Here is a 20,805-nt window from a genome sequence, read left to right on the forward strand (position 1 = left end):
AGTTGTTCCCCATTCCGAGTGTTACGCCCCGTGTTCCGTCTACTTTTGTTGCGTGCGCCGCGCTATGTGCGATTTTCGCTGTGGCCTGTGCGATTTTCGCTGTGACCTGGCGCACGCTGTTAGATGGCCTGTGAGCCAACGTGCGCCGCGCACTTTTTTTTCGCACATCCGATGGTTTTCTCGCGCACGGCCTTCCATGAATCGATGTGCGCTGCTTTTCGTGCGATTTTCGCACTTGCACTGCGATTTTCGCTATTCGCACATTTTTGCCCACTTGCGCCGCGCTAATTATTCCATGAATCGGCCTGTAAATGTCCAAAACACCACAACATGATCAAGCTAGGATTAAAAATAAATGCCGGGACTCCAAAATAAGTACTGGGGCTGAGCCCTGGCAAGCAACCTCCCTTCCCCCTTCCCCCACATACACAAATTAAGCACTGGATAGCTACAACCACAAATATTTCTCTGGTCTCTTAGCAATGCAATACCTGCAACCACAAATATGTCTCTTTGTGTCCCTAATACTGATAGCTGCAGCTGTGAATACTTCTTTGGGTGACCCCACTACAAAATAGCCAACCCTCCAAATATTTATCTTGGTATCTCTGATACGCAATAGCTGCAACTGCAGATATTTCCCTGGGCCTCCCTAAACCACCAAAGCTGCCAGTCTTTCTACCCTTTGCTCACCCCACTGGGGGATGATGGGGTGATGTCCATGCATATATGTATCCACATCACCTTGCACCGCATTGCCTTCCAACAACCACCGCTGACTACCACCCCACAATGCAGAAAATGTGTGCCTGGAACAGGTGATCATGCCAGCTGTACGGTTTAGAGACATTTCCACCCTTTGCACCACAGAGGAGCCAACATTGGCCTGAAAGCTGCAGCCAGTGCCACTGGCTGTGTTTGGAGGAACTGCTTGTCATCCCTCAGTGGTAAATACTGAGGTGGGACATGAATACCATTGGATGTACTGGAAGATGCTTCCTCTGCACCATTTGAGGTAACATGTGGTTACCACGTGGTCTTGTAGGCGGCTTTGTGTCACTGGGAAATGTGGTTACGCATTGCAGACGTGCCCGGTGTATACAGCTCACTCTTCTTGCCTTGTCTTTGTTGCAGAGGTTGTACACACCTGTACACCCCCCTCCTGCGTCTTTCACTTGGTACAGGGCAAGTACTTCCACATCTTGGAAGAGCACATTGAAGACACAGATGAGCACTTCCCTGTCTTTTGCCCCATCCTTTTGCCCATCTTGCCCCTCTCGACAGGAAGGGAGAAACCAGCATCTGCATGGTCAGACTCCTCTTCCTCCTGCCCCACATCTGCACCCTTATCTTCATCCTGCTGCCCTGCACTAGCCTCTTTGCGTTCTGCCTCCTACAGGCCCCTCTTCCTTCTGTACATCATCTGGCTCTTATGCTGAACCGCTTGCCACTTCCCATCCTGCCATACATCTGCCTCATTGTGTTCCACCTCCTGCTGCTGCCATTTAATTTGCTCTGCATCTGCCTCTTTGAGGTCTTCTTCCTGTATGCATTTCACTCGTGTTTCACCTCGAGCATTGAAATACTTGTGTATAGGCTCATTACAAATGCCATATCATATCATATATCCTGCAGCACTCACGCCATCTCCCTTTTCTTTTGTCCCACATCTGCCTCTCTGTGCTCCTCACTGTGACACACAGCCTCCTCCACAAAAGCTTCAGAATTGCTGCGGCTACCTCCTCTTTTCCCACATCCACCATTTCCTATATCGAACACTCAGCCATTGTCTCCCCTCCTCTTGCATCAGTTGAGTGAGCTCCCGCAATGACTCCATGGTACTGTGAGCACAAAGACTGTAACCATCCTCCTCACATTGTTTTCCACATCACCTGGACTGCTCAGGTCTATAATATCTACACCCTCCCATTAAGCAAGCAGTCAGACTTAAAATGAATGTGCAGTGCATACTGCCCAAAGAGATCCAGTATGATTTTCTTTCGATCGAGGTCTAAATAAGTGCTGACAAATATCAGATTAGGAAGCGGGTGAAAAGCAAAATCAACTTGGTAAAGAGTTTCATTTTAGTAGCGGGACCTAACGGAAAGCTTGTTTTTGGGGTGGGGTAAAGGTAAGGAGTTTCACAAAAGTTTTTGTTTTTTATTGTTGGAGGGAGAGGGTAAGATAAAGGGTTTAAAAAGAAATAATGGCGGTGTGGTTGAGCGGCTGCTAAAATGGCTGCCTGAGCAAAAAGCTCCCTAGCACAAAGACAAATCTGCCTGTAATCCTCAGTATAGAGACTGCATTATTCTGCTGAAATCCTCACCATCCTTCCCAAAACCCTCCTCCATGAAGCGCTGGCGAGCGCTTTGTCTGACTGATGCAGAGATGCTCAGGTGGCCGCTGTTGATCTGGGCCTCTTGGTGGAACCTAAGCCATGGTGAGTGCCTGAACAGACTCTGGCGGCATAGCTCCAGGAGGCCAGAAGCTTACTTCACCAGCAGCACGACAGATCAGCCCGATTGCCTCCCCACCTTTCGGAATCCCTTCTTCATGGAGGAGAGGTGGATCACAATAACCCAGCTTGGCATGTGGGACTAGCAGGCACTCGTGGACTGTGCAGTGAGCCATGGTTCAGTAGTGCCGCCATTGCTATCCTGGTGCCCCTACTTGGCACTGGACGGGTACCGGGCCCTCTCTGTGTCAGCCATCGCTTCCTCCGTCATGGTGGCTAACGACGGGAAACAACACCCATGCAGCATACGATCCACTCTGTAGTGGCTCTGACTGTGGCGTGAGCAGGCCGGGCCACAGATGTGTTGAAGTTAGGCACTGCGAGCAGTGGCACCTTGTTGACACGCTTAAGGGGTATTTGGAGGTGAGCCACACACTTTCCCACGAGATATCTGTAATTCACAACAGTGAGGGATGCTTATTGGGTGTTCGGCCCGCTTTGGAATTTCCCCCCAAACTCGTAAAATCATGACTAGGGGAGATCATAAAAAACATAGCCTTATGGTCCTGTGTACGAACAGACTCTCCTTGCCCACCCACATTGATGACAACAGGAACGGGGGATGCTTGTGGCGCCGTAGTTCGGTCCTGTCCGGACCCCATAATAAAGGCAAGGCAGTATGTGCTCCATTCACATGAAACTAGAGAAAGAAAGAGGCTGCATTACCAATGCCAAAACCAGGATTTGGGAAACAGAAGATAGCGTTTCCACAATTGATGCAGACCTGGGGATCCTGAAAAAGGAACTGACCTCTGTTGTGATGAAATGCTGATGTTAAAAATCCAAACTACAGGGATCCAGACCTCATCTTGAAATTGTACAGAGAGTGGGGAGAGGTGTGTTTTGAAGCCAACCAGGTGTTCATGTAACCAGACCCTTCCCCTGCTGTGCAATTGGCACTGAGGCCTTTCAATTTGGTTAAGCTCCTTCTCAGAAGTTGTCAAATACCCTATGTCATATTGTTCCTCTCTAAGCTGCAGATTCCATTTGGGGACAAGCACATTTTCTTTGCATCACCCCCAGAAGCAAGATCCCTGATGCTATCGATGGTCTGGAGAGACCCCTGGTTCGTGAGGAGGCCGGAGGGGGCAGCCTAGACTTTTGTGCGGAGACATGTGCTGTAGAGTTGCCGCACTGGCTATTTGCTTTGGTGTACTGTTTAGGTTAAACTGCCATTTCTAAATAAATGCATCTGACAGAACTGATAAGTTGCTATGTAATTACTGCTCGATACATGTCCTATCCATATGTTGATCTGGTGTTGCTGTGATCATTGTACAGCTGCCATGCCGCTCAGAACGCCCCCACTGATTTTCCAACTATTTACCAATGTGTTGGGTCTTATTGTCAATTTGGGGCGGACATTTGGGGTGGACAGTGTGGGTGAGGGGGGGCTTTGTTGTTGTTTCACAACAGTTAATTAAGACATCAATGGCACCATGAAGGAGGTGGTCTATGTTTGTCCTGAATCATGTCGCTCCTGAATTTGAAAGCCCCAGTGACACTCCTCTCCAGGGATATCCAAGGTTTTAGTAATCCGGCAAAGGCTAGGAAGCTGGTTGCTTATGTTTAGCGGCATTCCCCACAGATAATTATGCTACAGGAGAGCCACGCAATAGTGAATGTGCATGAAGCCTTGGCTCCCAAGTGGGTTGGGTTCCGGTATTACGCAGCATATCCTTTGAAGGCACAGGGAGTACTAAAGTTAATTCACTGTACTCTGACATTCCAACATACCAAATCTATTATTGACCCAAGGGGTAGGTATGTTGTCACGCAGGGGACATTGTTGTTGTCTGATATCCTCCTTGTAAAAAGGTACGGTCTGAATTTAGATGATCCCACATTCTACAGGCAGCTGGCCTGTATCTTGCATGCGTCAGCGGATAGCCCAATAATATGGGGTGGAGATCTTAATACTATCCTTGATACGGACCTCAACCACTCCAGAGCTTCCCATAGGCCACTCTCTAGCACCGCTAAGGCAATCAGGCAAATAATGGAACAGTACCAACTAATGGACCCCTGGAGGTGCCTATGCTCGCAGACTAGGGAATATTTATTTTATTCCATAGTACACAATATGATGTCCGAATTGATTACTGGCTAATCTCTTCATCTCTCCTCCATTTGCTGGAGGGTGTCATACTTTTTCTGATCATTTCCCAGTACTGCTTAAGCATAAACTGGGCACAGAACACCCAACCTCTCCCCTATGGAATCTGGACCCAATAATGCATTTACGTGAACATTATATGTGAACATTGAGCTTTTCCTGGCATCCAATGCAGGTTCTGTTTCTTCATGCGCTACCCTGTGGGAAAAATGTCAGAGGGGTATCACTGTCCACATCGATGTGCAGACTGAAATCAGGTGAAGACTGAAGAAGACTAGGGTTTTAACTATATATGTTTATCCTTGCTTTATTCCTCCAGTAGTTTGGGTTTACTCTCCTGCCCAAGCCACCAGTTGTTTTTATGCAGTCCTTGGGTGTATACAACATAATACTCTTGAAGGGGACCTCCCACTGCCCTTTTCTAATTTGTTAACACTCCTCCAGGCCCCCGTAGCCTATTCTCCCTGACCGGTACCTGTCTAGACGGCTCCACTATCCAATTTATCTCAGTGTTGTCCAGCTCTGTCCAAGGGAGCCTCCCAGGGCTTTGCTGCTCTTCTTTGGCTCAGCGCTGACAGCATCAGCCGAAGAAGCCACCATCCTCAGGGCTTCTCCTCCGGCATCCCTCCTGACTCAGAGGTGGCAATCTGGCATGCTTGTAAATACCTTCTGTTTTTAGGTACCAGGCTTCTGTCTTTTCTCAATGTCGCAAGCCGGATGTGGCAAGCCGGTCTGGCTGTGGATGCTTTTGGCTTTCTGACACCAGTGAAGAGATGACACCAGGTGAGTTTAAGCAAGCTCCTTTATTGAAGCCCATCGAGCCACAGCCTCTGCTGCCGACCCCAACATTACAGCAGTCTCAGTTTTAAAAAAAACACTCTAAATGACGTAATAAATTCCATAGTGGAACATGATGCATAGTGGAATGTGACGCAGGAGCTCATTTCGTGATTACCATCAGGACATAACACCCCCCCCCCCCCCACGGAATCTTAATAATTAATTTGTAATTAAAATTAACTGGTGCATGATGGGGCACCCTATGATTAAGTAATCCACTTTAACATTTGTGAAATTTCCCCCACCTTGTAAACAACATAACATTTGTGGTTTCCCACCAAACTGTAGCAACAGAATTAATGAGCTATTTCATGAAATCTTTCAAATGATTTGGCATTCTTCTTTCGCTGGAACATATTCTGGTTCCAGCCGGAACCCTAGCACCAGACTCCTGTCCAGGAGCATAATTAATTTCCAAGTCATTCCCATCATTACTCCCCGCCACATCCTTGTACGGGGCCAACCTGCCTTTGGACCATACTTCACTACCCTCAACAATCAGCACCCCTTCTTTCACAGCAGAAATTTTCTTCGGCCCCAAAAATGTGCTCTCTAAACATTTTGGTCCCATGCAGGGAATTTTGATCCACACCATGTCTCACACTGACCATTTGCAATCTTTCACACCATGTGAGCCATCAAATACCCTTTTAAAATGTTCTTGTCCTTTTTGGATTACTTTCAATACCTCCTCACGTTCTTTCAATGAAACAAACTGAGAGATTTTCGTTACTGAGTGTGGTGCAATAACCCCAAACCAATTGTCTCAGTACCACTTTCCATGGTAAAACTGCTCTCAATGCCAATTGAATCCCTCCTTTGATAAATCTGTCACCCTCTCCAATAAGCCATTTGCCCTATGGTGATATAGAGATGTATTTCACATGTTTGATGCTACACTCACACAAAAATGTCCTCATCATCCCTGACATAAATTGCACTCCATTATCAATCACTAATGTGCTTGTAAATCCCTCTCTAAAAACATTTTCTAAAAATCTGATTAGTTCACTTGTGGTGGCCTCTCTCACAACTGTCCACTCGACCCATTTGGAGTGGTAATCTACCATCACAAATAAAAATGTGGTATCTTCCCCCAAACACGAATGGTAACCGTTGCATCCACTGCTACGTATTACCAAGGTTGGGGCGGTACTTCTACTGGAATCAAAGGGGTCTTCCGTACAACCTTGCTGTTGTCACTCAAAGAACACTCTACACAGTCACTAACTTCCCTTTCAATTAATCTGTTCATAGTTGGCCACCAATAACTCTGATGCAGTCTTCTGTCGTGCCATTCACTCCTAAATGACCTTGGTGCGCCAGTTCAATCAACCTTTTCCTAATATTTTCCGGAGGCACAAACTTTACTCCCCTCCCTAATTTGGTTCCTAACAATGATAATTCATCTTTCACTTCGAAGAAAGGTTCAATCCTCCTATCTAGCACCTCCCTGTCAGGCCATCCAATGACAGTCCACTCTAAAACTGATTTCAACACAATGTCACCTTCTGCTGCATTTTCCCATTTGTTTTCACATATTGCTCCGCCCTCAATGCTCACCACTATTGACTCATCTAAACGATGACACTCTTCTTGCACCATTGGCTCCACCGTCATTCTTGAAAGGCAATCTGCTACTGAATTCCTCTTACCCGGTAGATAACAGACACAGAAGTCATACCCTTGTAGACCTAACAACCATCAAGGTATCCTTGGAGAAACTTTACTCCATCCCATGTTGCCGATCATCTGTAATAATGGTGTGTCGTCCGATCTTACCACACATTTTTGACCCCACAGGAAAACTTTTAAGTGTAGAATTGCCAAGAATACTGCTAATGTTTCCCACTCCACAACCGAGTGATTGGACTCTGAACCTTTTAAAGGATGGGAAGCAAACACTACCACTCCTTCCACCCCACTACCATCCCTTTGGGTCAATGAGGCTCCTAATCCTAGAATGCTAGCATCAACGTTGAGGAATTTTCTACTTTTAGCCGAAAATGTTCCTAACGGAGGAGCATTAGATATACTTTCTTTGATTTTTTCAAATGCAGTTCCACACTCTTTAGACCAAGTGACCTTTATGCCCTTTTTTAGTAATAATCTGAGGGGCGTGGATAAAATTGTAAAGTTTTCGACAAATGTATAGTAGTATTCAGATAATCCTAAAAATGAACGCAATTGCTCCTTGTTTTTGGGTTCTGGAGCTGACCTGATCGGTTCAACTAGGCTGTGCTTTGGCATGATCCCTCCTGCCAAAATGTTATGTCCCAAATATTCCACAGTTGTACTCCAATTTTGCATTTGCTTCTCTGAACAGTTAATCCTGCCTCTTTTAGTTTGAGTAGTACTTTGCTCACCTTCTTGTCATGTTCTTCCACTGATGGTGTATAGACTAAAATGTCATCTTGGAAAATTATGATGTTCTTTACACCCTCAAGAACCTTTTCCATTACCATTTGGAAGACAGTGGCCACTGAAGCCAAACCAACGGGCATACTGAAGTACTTGAAGGTTCCTTCAGGTGATAGAAATGATGTAAGTCCTTTGCAGGATTGTGCTAATGGTACCTGATGATATGCTGTCGAAAGAGAATCACTGTAAATTCCTTAGCATCCTTTAAAAGTGATAATGCTTCCGAGACCAGTGGCAGGGGATGTCGATCTACTAGAATATGTTTATTCAGATTCCTGAGATATACACTGAGTTTCAATTTTCCATTTGGCTTGGCCACCAGTTCCACTGTTGCTTCTAATAGTTCAATAATGCCCTTTTGTAGTAACATGTCCAATTCTTCCTTCAGTTTCTCTCACAAGTCATTAGGTACAGGGTGTACTTTTTGTATAACTGGATTGGCGTCAGCTTTCAGTTTTATGCACTGTTCGAAGTCTTTGAGTCCTCCCAACTCCTCTGAGAAAACCTCTGGGAATTCATTTTCCCTATTTGTCTTGGATCTCTGCGATTGGAATTGGCTCATGCGAATTTGCTTCAATGCGAATTCCCAGGCTGCCTTGTCCGTCCCATCCTAATAGGGATGATCCCTTTTCTGCTACAAATACTTCTGCTATGCAGTTACGGCCTTTATATTCTATTTCAGAATTGAATTTCTCCAAAATCTCTATTTCAACTTCGCCATAACCATGTGTTTGAATTTCATGCTCTCGGAAGTCTTGTATTTTTCCACCAACGACATTCATGAAGGTTTCAACACAAATAATTGTCCAAGGGGACGCACTGTCCACCTTCATCATTAATGATTTACCATTGATGCAAAACTCATCTGAAGGGCCTTTCTTTCCTCCCCCCAGAGCTGAGATTTAAATACATGTTGTACGTTCGTGTTCTTGTTTTCCGTCAAAGACAGTTGTGCCACTTCTTGTTCCGGCTTGGTTGTTCAATGGCATTCACTGTACTCTCTTTGAACATTTTGGCAAAATGTCCCTGCGCTTGCATTTTATACAAGATGCATTCCTCGTTGGATAGAAAAAGCTTGAGAACACATGTCCAGTGTAACCACACTTGAAACAGTGTAATTTTTTTATTTTTATTTTTATTTTTTATTTGTGTTTAATCATTAAGATTTTTTACAAAACAGTTGTGTACAAAAACAATTTCTTCAAGAAGAGTTTTATCAAAGAATGTTCTTTAAAGTTCTTTAGGTAGCTAGGTAGCTAGCATGGGGGATTCTGTAGAAGTAGGACAGAGTTTACGTATTTTAAGATGTTAAAAGTTGCCAGCTGCCATCGTGTTCTGTCCCCCCCTATTAGCTTAGCCCAGCAGTTATCTTGGTCACTTAGTGCAAACTCGCTTAGAATGTCCTGCAAACATGATTTTCTTAGTCCTCTAGTACTGGAGAATTCGAGGATCAGATGGCGAATTGATTCCATTGCTGATTAATCAATGCAAAAGTGGCATTCTTTTGTTAATGATAAACCTCTAATGGATAAAATTTCATTTGTTTGTAAGAGGTTTAATCTCGCTCTCATAATCAGGTCTCGTGCTAGTCTTGATGGATATTTTTTTATGTAAGGTTGTACTTCATTTAATCTCCTTGTGTTCGGTGGAAGGTGCTGGGTTAGTTTGTTTTGTGAAGCTGTTTCTTTAGTTCTGATCCAATCTAAATCTTTCAGTTTCTTCTGGATTTTTGTTGTATTTATGAACAAAGTTTCTTCGTCGCTTTCCACTGATGCTAAAATGTCACAGATCAGAGTAGACCAAGCGTTTAGCATTTTATTGGAACCACTTTTAGTTTCTCTCAATATCAGATTATATATCGACTGATCCTCTGACATTCTACATTTGCGAAATAGCATCAGGGAGTTAATTTTTACTATGCCTTCCAGGGACAGCAGGCTTAATTCTTGTCTTCTCACTGCGACAGAAGTAGAATTTGGGAGGGCTAGTATTGATCTCCAAAATTGAGCTTCTAGTTTCGGCCAAAGTGTAGCTGGTAAAGTCGGCATTGCGTCCGCCCCATAAATTAATGATGGAACAACCTTTTTTTTGTATAACTCAAGCACTGGTAGCAGCGAAAATCGGCCAAATTTCCTGTTGATGGCCTTTCCTTGCCCAATCAGTTTATTTTCAGTTTTAAGTGATTTTGCATCGCCTTTTCATGTTTCGAGCTGTCCAAGATCACTCCCAGATATCTGAATTCGGGCACCTTTTCAATTGATTCATTTGCCAGGTGTAGTGATACCTTTTCAGTTTTTTTGATGCTAATCAAGATAATCATGAATTTACTTTTTTTCGTTTATCTCCAGATTATTTGCCCTGATATATTCCTCAAGGCTGATCAGCTGGCGCTGCAGCCCAATTGGTGTGTGGTCCAATAATATTAGATTGTCAGCATGTAACAATCTATTTATGTGGGCACTCCCTATTTTAGGGGGAAAGCATCGAACTGTTGAGTTCACTTCTTGTAGGTCACCCAGAAAGGCCAGAAAGAGCGCCGGCACCAAAGGACACCCCTGCTTAACTCCTCTGGCAGTTGGAATGGCTTTAGAAAGGAGGCCTTGCTGAGTTAGCTTCACTTTCATGCTGGTGTCTGTGTATAGGGCCTTTATTGGGTCCAGAAGATCTTGTGGACATGCCCAGGCTTCGAGTTTAGCCCATAGAAGCACAGAAGAGCACGATCTACACAATTGAAAGCCTGGGTAAGGTCGATGAAAATTACAAAAAGCCGCAGACCTCCTTCCAAAACTCTGCTCTTTAGAGCACTTAATAACAAAATGTTGGCCGAGGTCCCCAGGTTTTTTTTTAGGCCTGTTTGAAGATAATCCCTGCACGGCGCGGTTTTTGCCCATAGGTTAGATTCCTCCAGAAGCAGGGAACCAAAGACCTTCCCTATACAGTCCAATAAGGTTATTGGCCTGTAATTAGACGGGTCGGCTTTGTTCCCCTTTTTGTAGACAGGTACAACTATTGAGGATTTCCATGATGGCGGAATTGATTTTAGTGTTGCACATCTCCTGAAGATTTCGCTCAAGAGTCTTGCCCACTCTGATGGAAAGGCCTTAAGGTCTATATTGGTTATGCCATCTGGGCAGGGAGCTTGCGAATTTTTCAGTTTCATTATTTGTCTTGTTATTTCTTTTTCATCGTCCAGACGTCTCCAGGCTATAAGGACAACCTCGTTAGGTGATTTTATCCGTGTTTGTGTCTTCTCGAATAAAGCCTGAAAGAAGTTCACCCACGCACCCTCTCCAATGTTTGAGATAAACACTGGCTCTGGTAGGAAGGTGGCCGTTTTTAGGAGGGACCAGAACTCTTGAGTATTATTAGCTGTTATTGCAGTAATAATGTTCTCAGCATCCTGTTGGTATAAGGCCGCACGGTGGTTTTGGACCCATGCTTTATATTCATGATGGCTTTCGTTCGCTGCCTTGATTGCAGATAGAGTTCCTAGTTTAGTAGATTGCCGTTTCAGTTTTTGCATTTCCCTTTTTTTGGTCGCCAATTTTGGGTCGTACACATGAATGTGTGGTCTTTTAGGACCACTTTTTCCAGTTTGATGTCTATATGCTGATAACAATGGAAGATAATCGATCTGTTTTTCGGGGGCCAAGTCTGACTGGATACTGTACTTTGACCTGAGGTCATGGATCGTTGCTGCTGATAACTTCAGTCTTGTGCGCTGGTTGTTGGTACACAATGGCAAGTTCCCATTTGGCTCTTCAGCCCTTTTTCTAGGCCATGTTGCACAGAGGAGATTGTAGATCACTGGCTGACGTTTCAATTACTTCAAATGTCGTCACAACCGATAATAAGGTGGTAGATATAAATATGTAGTCTATTGTGGCCCTTGTAGATTCTCGTTTCCAAGTTGGTAGGCGAGAGTGGTCTTGAAACACACTATCTAAGTTGTGCATTTCTCTTGATTTCATCAGTTTAAGCTAGGCCGCTCCTCTTTTAGCTGTTGAACTTACTGGTTCATGGGGAGCTAGTTTATTTGAAGCCTGTGTGCAAGTGGCATTGAGGTCACCACAAATCAGAAGATAGGGTGCCAGGTGGACACCTATGGCTTTGTCGATAGCGCTTTCCAGCATTTCCAAATATGCCAAGTCAGTGAGCGTCGCCGGGTTCCAATAGGTGTTTGCTATAATAATAACTGACGGCTTTCCCTTGTCTTCTTTCAAAGTGCCCTCTAACCATGTGGCCTTGACCAATAACAAAGAAGTGTTGCAGATAAGAATTTTTTCCAAGGTGCAGCCGCATCCCTGCCTGCAGGCTATCAGGAGCCCCGAGGATGGTCGCCCCATCGGCCCCTTCTTAGCCGGTGAAAACGCTATTTCATAGCCGTCTAATGTTGGTGCTTGTGTTAACCAAGTCTCTTGAAACACAATATATTGTGATCTGCTAGTTTTATAGCTCCCTATGCTGTCAAGTGAGTATGGCCTCTGGTGTTCCATGAGCCTATGCGGAAAAGTGGCCTGGGTGTCACTTCTTTGTCGTTGTCGTCTCTCTCTGAATTTTGGTTGTTGCATTGCTATCTCTTGGTCTCCCGTTGGAGGGCTTTTGGCAACCATGACCAAATGCTATGAGACGATTTTAGCTCTGGGTCAGGCTTGTTGTTGTCATTGACTGCTGATTTCTTTATAGTTCTCGTTATCGTGGTGACTTTACTTTTATCACTCTGTCTTCTGGCTCTTCTGTTCTCTTGGGTCTCGGGCTTATTGTTATTCAAGATCTTTTCTTTTTCTTCTGTGAATTGTACCAAATGGCGATCCTGCATTTGTCCACAATCTACAGCTTTGTTTCTGTCTTTGTAGTACTGAATCTCTTCCTCTTGTTTGTCAAATTTAGTGGCTGACTTTCTTTCACGTCGATGCGTTCGATGGACTGTATTAGACTTTCTTGCTCTTAGTTTAAACTCCTCCTCGCGCCCGGTCTTTAGACTCGGGGCTATCGACCCTGATGATTCAGTAATGTCATAGCCCATTCGTAGCAGAAATTTAGTCTCTTCTTTTAGCAGATCACAAACCCGTTTAGAGGAGAGGTATAGATGAGATATAGCCTTTTGATGTGTCTGGCTGGGATCTACAATCAGTAAGTCATCCGATTTGATGGATCTTAGCTTCGGGATGAAGGCGAAGAGTCTTAGAACAGAACCCCGATTTAGTATCACGTCATCTTCATTCCCTGGGATCTGTTCTAATTTGAGAACCCATCTCTTTTTCTCGGGGTCTGTCTCCTTTCTTTTGATGTTCTCCTTTTTTCGCAGAGGAAGGTCATTTCCCCATTTCTTCCCATGACTCTTGCTTTCAACTGTTACTTTGTGCGTGTGATAGTCACTTATTGCAACGGGGCTAGTACTTTTTCGTTCTTGTGAATTATCCTTTTGGTGTGACTCCCAGGGCTTCCTCCTAGTTTCACTAGTGGTAATTTTTTGTGGTCTCTTCTCTTGTGTGCGATTTGGATCTTTCGAAGACCCTTGGGTCCACACTCCTTCTTAGATGTCTTCTTACATCGCTCCTCCAAGGTTAAAAAGCCATCGGCTTTTGCTTTTTCTCTAGACTCCTCTATCTGTAAGGAGTGCACAGAAGTGGGTGATGAAGTGGTCTCCCCTCTTTTTTCGTCCACCATATGTTGGCTTATGTTCATCATTTCGTTGTCTGCCAAGAAGTCTTCTACCGACCTTGGGGAGCCTGCGGTTCTAAGAGTGACCCCGGGTCTTACAATTTGAGGTTCATTCCCTTCCTTCTCACCCAAGATCAGTTTAGGGTCTCCTTTATTAACAGTAGGTACAACGGCCTTCGTAGTAAGTGCTTTTTTAAACACTGGGGTCAATAGGGTTTTGTTACCCGCCAACAGAGTCGAACTTATATTTTCTTTCATAGCTGTTTTTGTTGTTTTCACTCAGGTATTTAGATCAAGTTGTCACAGTGTTTCTTTTTTTGATCTTATTCCTCCTATTTTGATGTTTGTCGGCTCAGCTGTAATACAGTCCTTCATATTACTGCTACACGGGCCCCAAATGCTGGTACTTTTTGTCCCTGAGTTGTTGTTCTCCTCGGTCAAATCAATCTTTATTTCTGTTTGAGTGCTGCTAGATATTTTAATTTCCGAGTGCGTTAAGTCAAATTGCGTGGATTTAACAGAGGAATGTGAGGCCATCCTCCCTGGAAGTAACGCAGCCTCCAGTTGCTCTTGGGCCAAAATGTGGGCCTCCAGGCAAGTTCATTTGTTGTTCATTGTAGCTTGAATGTTGGTATGATCTTTTAGATTTTCACTGATTGTTTCATATAGCTTCATGAATGGAGTTAAAGCTATTGTGATCGCTGACATTATCGAGAGCATATCACCTTTCTTCGTTGGTGTGTCTGGAGGTGACAGATTTTGTGAAGTGGTGGGTCTTGCTTTCTCTTGGAGTTCCTGAATCCGGGGCTGTCTCATGGGTTGATGGTTACCGTGGCACCCCACGGCCCCAAGTGAGTGTCTACGAGATTCTTGCGGTCGTGGATTTTCATTGATGTTTAATGAGCCTATTAGTGGCAGATTTATGTTCTCTTTGCCACTTTTTTGAAGTTTGTGTTGGAAGGTTTCCAAGATTGAAGGTTCTTTTTGTCTCACTGGAGTTGATATCGCCTTATCAGGCTCTCCTCACAAATTCTGACTTCAGTGTGAGACACTGCCTTTGACAGCCTGTAGAATTTCAGCGTCTGAGAGTTCCTCTATCAAGAGTCTGTGTGGTTTATGGCAAGATTGGAAGTCGTTTTTTAGATTATTTCCTTCATTTTGGCATCCGTTTTGCTCTTTAATCATGCTTTTGTTTGGGCGCGCCCCTCGGGGTATCACTGGTTTTAATGCTTTTCTTTTTGTGGTTCTTTTGGGCGCTGTTTTGTGTTTAATCAAGGAATTAATGGTGTCCCGCTTTCTCCTGGTTTTTCCCGTGACTTCTGTGCCGGCGTGTTGCCTTTTTCTTTTTAAGCCTTTGTTTCTTTCAACAGCCAGGGAATCAGGAGTTCCTCCGTCAAGCTCGCCTGACAGGGCGTGGCCTCACAGAGGACATGAGGGAGGTGAATCATGGCCTCAACCAGTAGTGTTTGTCCTGCAAAATCCTGGTTTGTGTTAGTGGGAGCGGCCCTTGGAAGGAGACCCCCCTTCTTCCAGATTTGTGTTTGGGGGCGGGACCCTAGGAGGCAGCCCCCCCCGTTTGACTCCTCAGCCCTCGATGTCGACTCCACCGCGGTGGGAGCTCCGTCCCTTTCCCGCGCCACGAGCGGCTTCCAGGCAGCGCTCGCCTGGGGTTGTGGAGTCGAAGAGAGGCGCGCCTCGCCTCCCCACCCCTCGATCACCGCTACCTCCAACTCAGCACCGCGCCTCTCCTTTCTCAGAGGTCGTTGTCTGATCTGACTATGAAGGCCATCTGCGCTCATGCACCGATCTCCCGCTTTCCACAGAGGTTGCAGGCCGGCCTGAAGTTCCTCTGCTCGGTCTACTTCTTTTTTTTTATTATTTCTTTTCCAGTCTTCTCTCTGGGTTCATCGTCCACAACTTCTACACCTCCGACTGCTTCTTGACTCCTTACCACTGCTGCTATTGCTGCCCCTCTCCCTCTTGCTTTGTCCTTCTTCCCTTTTTACTCTCGGGCTGGTTTCCCTTTTTTGAAAAACAATTTGAATGTTTGTGTCAGTTCTCACGTGTGTTCCATGCATCATCATGAGACCTCCTCATCTCAGTTAAACTATCATTACTCACTGCCGGACCTTCGTTGTTCTTCCTCGTCTATGTGACTGGTTCAACCTTACACAGATATATTGGTTTATTTTCTGTTTTTTTTCTTTCTTTCTTTCTTTCTTTCTTTCTTTCTTTCTTTCTTTCTTTCTTTCTTTCTTTCTTTCTTTCTTTCTTTCTTTCTTTCTTTCTTTCTTTCTTTCTTTCTTTCCTTCTTTCCTTCTTTCTTTCCTTCTTTCTTGGGCCCCGAATGCCTGCAAGCATCGGGGCACCATGAACACAAACACAAAAGTACAACAAAGAGATGGGACAGGAATTCAGCTGAAGCTCAGTCTAAACAGAGGAGTATTATTAAAAGAGCAAGGTTTTTAACTACCAGTGGAATCTTTTTCAGTACTCTAGTTGTCTTAGATCAGGTGGAAGGTAATTCCAAGGCCTAGCTGAAGTGACTGGCTTAAAGCTTGGATAGTTGACCAACGCTAGTGTTGATGAGCGGATATGTTCACTAATGGAAGCTTTGTTACTAGGTTGGAACTCACCCCTAAATTAGGAAGAACCCCAATATTACTATTACAATATGCTCACATGAGACCTGCTTTTCGAAGGAAATGGCCTTCCTTCCCCGCTGAGCCTGAAACTCACACCATATTTGACACTATCACCCAAACCACAATCAGATGTAGATTGGTGTCCATATTGTACCTTAGAGGATAGCAGGCTTCAGGGAACATAACCTGTATACAATCTCGGCTATACCATCGGACGATGTGTAATCACCATACTTTATTATCACTAAGGAGGTATCTCTAAATGCTCGGTACCGATTGATACAATTTAAAGTACTTAATAGGCTGTACTATACCCCTGCCAATATAGCGAAATTGTCTTCAGTTACCTCTGATACATGCCCCAAATGTCATCAGGCACCAACAGATTTTCTACACATGTTCTGGTCATGCCCAGTGATAATACAATTCTTGGCTGAGGTGGCCACAATATTGGCAGGCATGACTAATATTCCCTGTGCATTGGCTCCCATGAAATAACTCCTTGGGGATATTGGTAAGACTATGATTGTGCACCACAGGCTGTTTAATCTGGCTGGTTTAATCGCTTAGAGGTGTATACTTAAACATTAAAAACCACACACGGCCCCTACCCAGCAGGCGTGGTTGACCGAGTTAACATATGAGAATGAGGGACAAGAGGGATATATTTCTGCTATTCCCGTAAGAATCCGTCCAAAGAATATCTTGGGAGGGTTTCAAACATATATGCTTCACCTGAAAGTAACAAGAGGTGTGATTGAATGATTTGGGTGCCCATTATTCAGCAGATCCTCACTGTCTCCACAGCTGAATGTAGGCCCAATGTGGCATCTCCCTCGTGGAATTTGATGTGGCTGCTGTTGATGCATTACTCTTGGTACATAAATAGATTGTATTAATGTGTATTCCAGTGATGATAAAATAATGTTCTTCTAAAAAAAGATTCACTAAAGGTGTCACAAAGGTTCTTTTACAAGGCATTGTGTGCATTTAACTTCAAATACCAGCTCAATAAAAACGAATATATCACAAACTATGAATCAAAATTCTTAAATACTGAAGAAAATTGACTGAAATGGCTAAGGCATTAGCTCCCCTTCTCTATCCTTGCATGGATCAGCCTTAACAGCCAAGTAAACCTACAGAGAAACAGCAAGAGAGACTTGATTGGCTTGCTGAATGTCTTAGAGGTCCATCATTTTGGATTGACATGCCAAACTCAAACCTGTCCTTCAAACTAGCATGCAAAGGCAAGTGAGAGGGCAAGACAATCTTGTGAGAATTGGTGGGTCAGATGAACCCTGAATATCAAGTTTGGTTTGACACATGATTTCAGCGATAGTTGGATGGGTGGGCTTTTTCCATAGTCATCTCACAGTTCAGGACCTTTAAAAAACCCTGGTGCTTCCCTGCAAATTTAAGCCCTTAGTGATATGCATAATCAGAGAGAGGTCTTCAACGGTCTATGTTATTTTCAACTTTTGTAGGAGTCTATCAATTCTAGCCAAAATACCCAGATCATATTAGTCTCTCATGGTCAGGACCCTTGGAGCATAGTTGGGAAATGTCACAGATTGAGTGGATGCTGTCGCAGATGACCTCAAGAACACACCAACTCTCAAATACAGTTCAAGGGTTTATATTTGTTTAGTAGTCAAGGAGTTTTCTATAGGTTATCCCTCTCTATCTAATGTAAGAATGGGCGCTGCCTGCCTAACCCAGGAGACCTTCAACCAGATGATGAGCACTACAGATCGGTAACCCCTACTATTGAAAACCTGTCTGACTTAATGTTATGGCCTAAAGACAAATGCCTTGTATGACCAAGTCTCCCTTATGGTGGAACAATCTAGCTGGACCCCCCCTATGACTTAGGTTGAGTCTTGGTTCCTTTAAGAGACTCAGGCCCCACTTGCTTTTACCCTTATATGACCAACTACTCCTTTCCCTAGATCCTGCTGCCACTTGCCCATGTCTCATCATATTCTCCATCCACCAACTCCTCTCTCTCCCTAATAGATTCCACTTCTGTCCCTCCAATGTTTCTCTCTCTGCTGTTCACCTCCACACTCCAATGTTACTCCTTCTGACTCTTTCCGTCCCTTCGCTACTATTTCTACTCCTCTTACTTCTCCCCTCTCTGCACCACTACTACTCCCCTTTCCATAATAGTACTGCCTTCAGCACATAACTGCTATTCCCATTTACCACGCCGCTACTCACTTCACCCACACCTTCTCACTCATTCACACACCTTTCACTTCCCCAGACACTATCCTTTCACTCTTTACTCTCCCAATACTAATATCAACCACGCACCTTGCATGCACTCAAACTCCAGTTCCACCCTCTTTCACGAACCAATATCTCAACTTGCACGCTCCTCCAATAAATCTCCTTCATGCTCCTCTGCTCCATTCTTCCTCCTGCTGTCCTGCTTCATGTCTCCATTTTGTCCTCCCCCTTTCCCTGTCATTGGCTCTCTCGCTCTGCTGGTTCCCCGGGCCAACCCGTGTTTGTCCTCTTCCCTGCAAAGGTTTTACAAATAAGCAAAGCTTCAATAGGGGTCTTAAACACAGCCCACTTTCCTTCCAGGTGACTGGAAATCTTGATTAATGCTGGACCTAAAAAATTAATGTCCCAGTTTATGTCAGCCTCTTTTGTCAGCTCAATCATGCTAGATTGGTGAGGGTGCCGCTCTGCGGTCCTCCTGCAGGTAAGCATATAGTCTGTGTTAGTACAGGTATCAGCGAATATTCTGCATCCTGTATCGTGCTGGCGTTCTGCCAGCGCAGGTTCTCTCATGGCGGGTAGAGTTTGTATGAGTGCTCAGTGCTGCTCAGTGCTATGGATTAGTGTGTTGATTCCCCAGGAGTGGGGTGCATAGCAGCATTCTTTGTCCATGCTGCTGCACGGTTCATTTTGCCTTTTGTCTGTTCATCTTGGTTCTTTCTGGGCATTCACTGACTGGATAATTTCTGCTGTTGATGTAACAGATCCTACAAGACAAAGACACTGGCCAAAATCTATGGGGTGAAGGACAGTGGTACGGCGGTCATACAACCATGAACAATGGGAAGGTGGAGGAACTGGGGCTCTCTCACACCAGGCCTCTGGGGAAGGACTGGTTTTGGCATTAACCCATGTAGACTAGACCTCTCACCACAGGCTGAGAGGGGTAATTACCCACACCTGACCGGGACGGATCTATGGCCCTTTCACAATTCAAAGAATCATGTGCAAACAGACATGATGTTTAACATCTGTATTTAGCATGGGCTGAGATTGGGTTTAGGCCTATAAGTACTACAAGGGGGAAAAGCTACAACCTAAAAGAGAAATGGCTAAATACAACAGGGAGGGATGTGAAAAACAATCCATAACACAGTTTGGCATCAAATGTGTTTTCCTTTGCTAAGCAGAGCCCAATGGTCCTGAGTCTAGGTTCCCTCATCTAGCAAAAGAAATAAAGGTACAGGTTCATGGTTAGTATCAACTGTGATGAATCCGATAGAGCTATCACTGTTTTCCCAGCATTGATCTCCTCTCATGTGACATGGGGACGGCAGCCGGTACCTGATCCTGACCCTGGGGGTGGCTGTGTGAGGGAGGATCACATAGAGCCAGACAACCTCCAGGGAGATATCCTGAATTCATCGCGTGAGACATGGTATCCTCCTTTTCCCTTTCTGGATGAATCCCTCATTTTCAACAATCTAATGGCCTTGTGGTACCTTCCCTCTTCCACCCAACCATGGAGAGTAGTGGAAAGCTTTGGTCACATCCCAAAGACCAACACTCAACTAACCGGCCTTGTAAAATTATGAAAGGCACTTTTCCCAATTCCACAAACTCTTGCCTTTTGCAAACATTTATACGGAATTCTCAGGAAAGAAGTACTATTCCCACAATCTCCACAACATTGGAAGGGAAGAGGCGAGGAGAAATGATGATCACTTCCCAGCTGTCAGCAGTCTAGTCTTTCCCCAAATCCTATTGGCCATAGCCAATATAAAAGGAGGCAAGACTCAGAAAGTGTGAGCGAGGTCCTGCCTGGAGGATGGCTGCAGGAATCCTTTTGCTGGAGAAGGGAAGGGCTGCATACTACTGTGCCAATAAAAGCAAAAATAAATGCAATTGTGGAATTAAAAGAAGAACCTTTACGTATGAATATAATAAGTCCTGAGAGGGGAATAAACCAGGCAGCTGCAAATCTACAGGAAGTCCCAAGAAAGGACTGCATTTGTTGAACAAAAGAAGGAACTTTTGAAAGAAGGACACACAGGGCTACTGGGCTTTGTAACTAACAGGAATGTTGTGTGCCAAGAAAGGCACAAAGAACTGTTAGACGAAGAATTATTTGCATAGTGTTGAAGAATCCAGAGGAAGGGAATCCCATTGGAGCAAAGACCTTTTTCTTGACTTTGGAGAACTCTGTATTAAGGATTCAGAACATTAAGAAAGAATCTATGGCAAAGGAACATTCCTCCCCCACCCTATTTTGGAGTCAAAGGTTTTGGCCTTTGGGGAACTCTTATGTTGGAGTTGTTCTATTTTTCCTTCATGAAATCCTTTAGCATCCACCAGGTTAAAGACATTTCCCT

General features: G+C 44.5%; 1 protein-coding gene across 1 annotated transcript in view; it reads right to left on the reverse strand.

The window, feature by feature from the left end:
- LOC138511076 (trichohyalin-like) overlaps positions 1–20,805 on the reverse strand; it is a 3,831,204-nt gene that overhangs the window by 190,002 nt on the left and 3,620,397 nt on the right. The window lies entirely within an intron of this gene.

Source organism: Ambystoma mexicanum, chromosome 6p, assembly GCF_040938575.1.
Source record: "Ambystoma mexicanum isolate Mex_15411 chromosome 6p, UKY_AmexF1_1, whole genome shotgun sequence".
NCBI classification, from domain to species: domain Eukaryota; kingdom Metazoa; phylum Chordata; class Amphibia; order Caudata; family Ambystomatidae; genus Ambystoma; species Ambystoma mexicanum.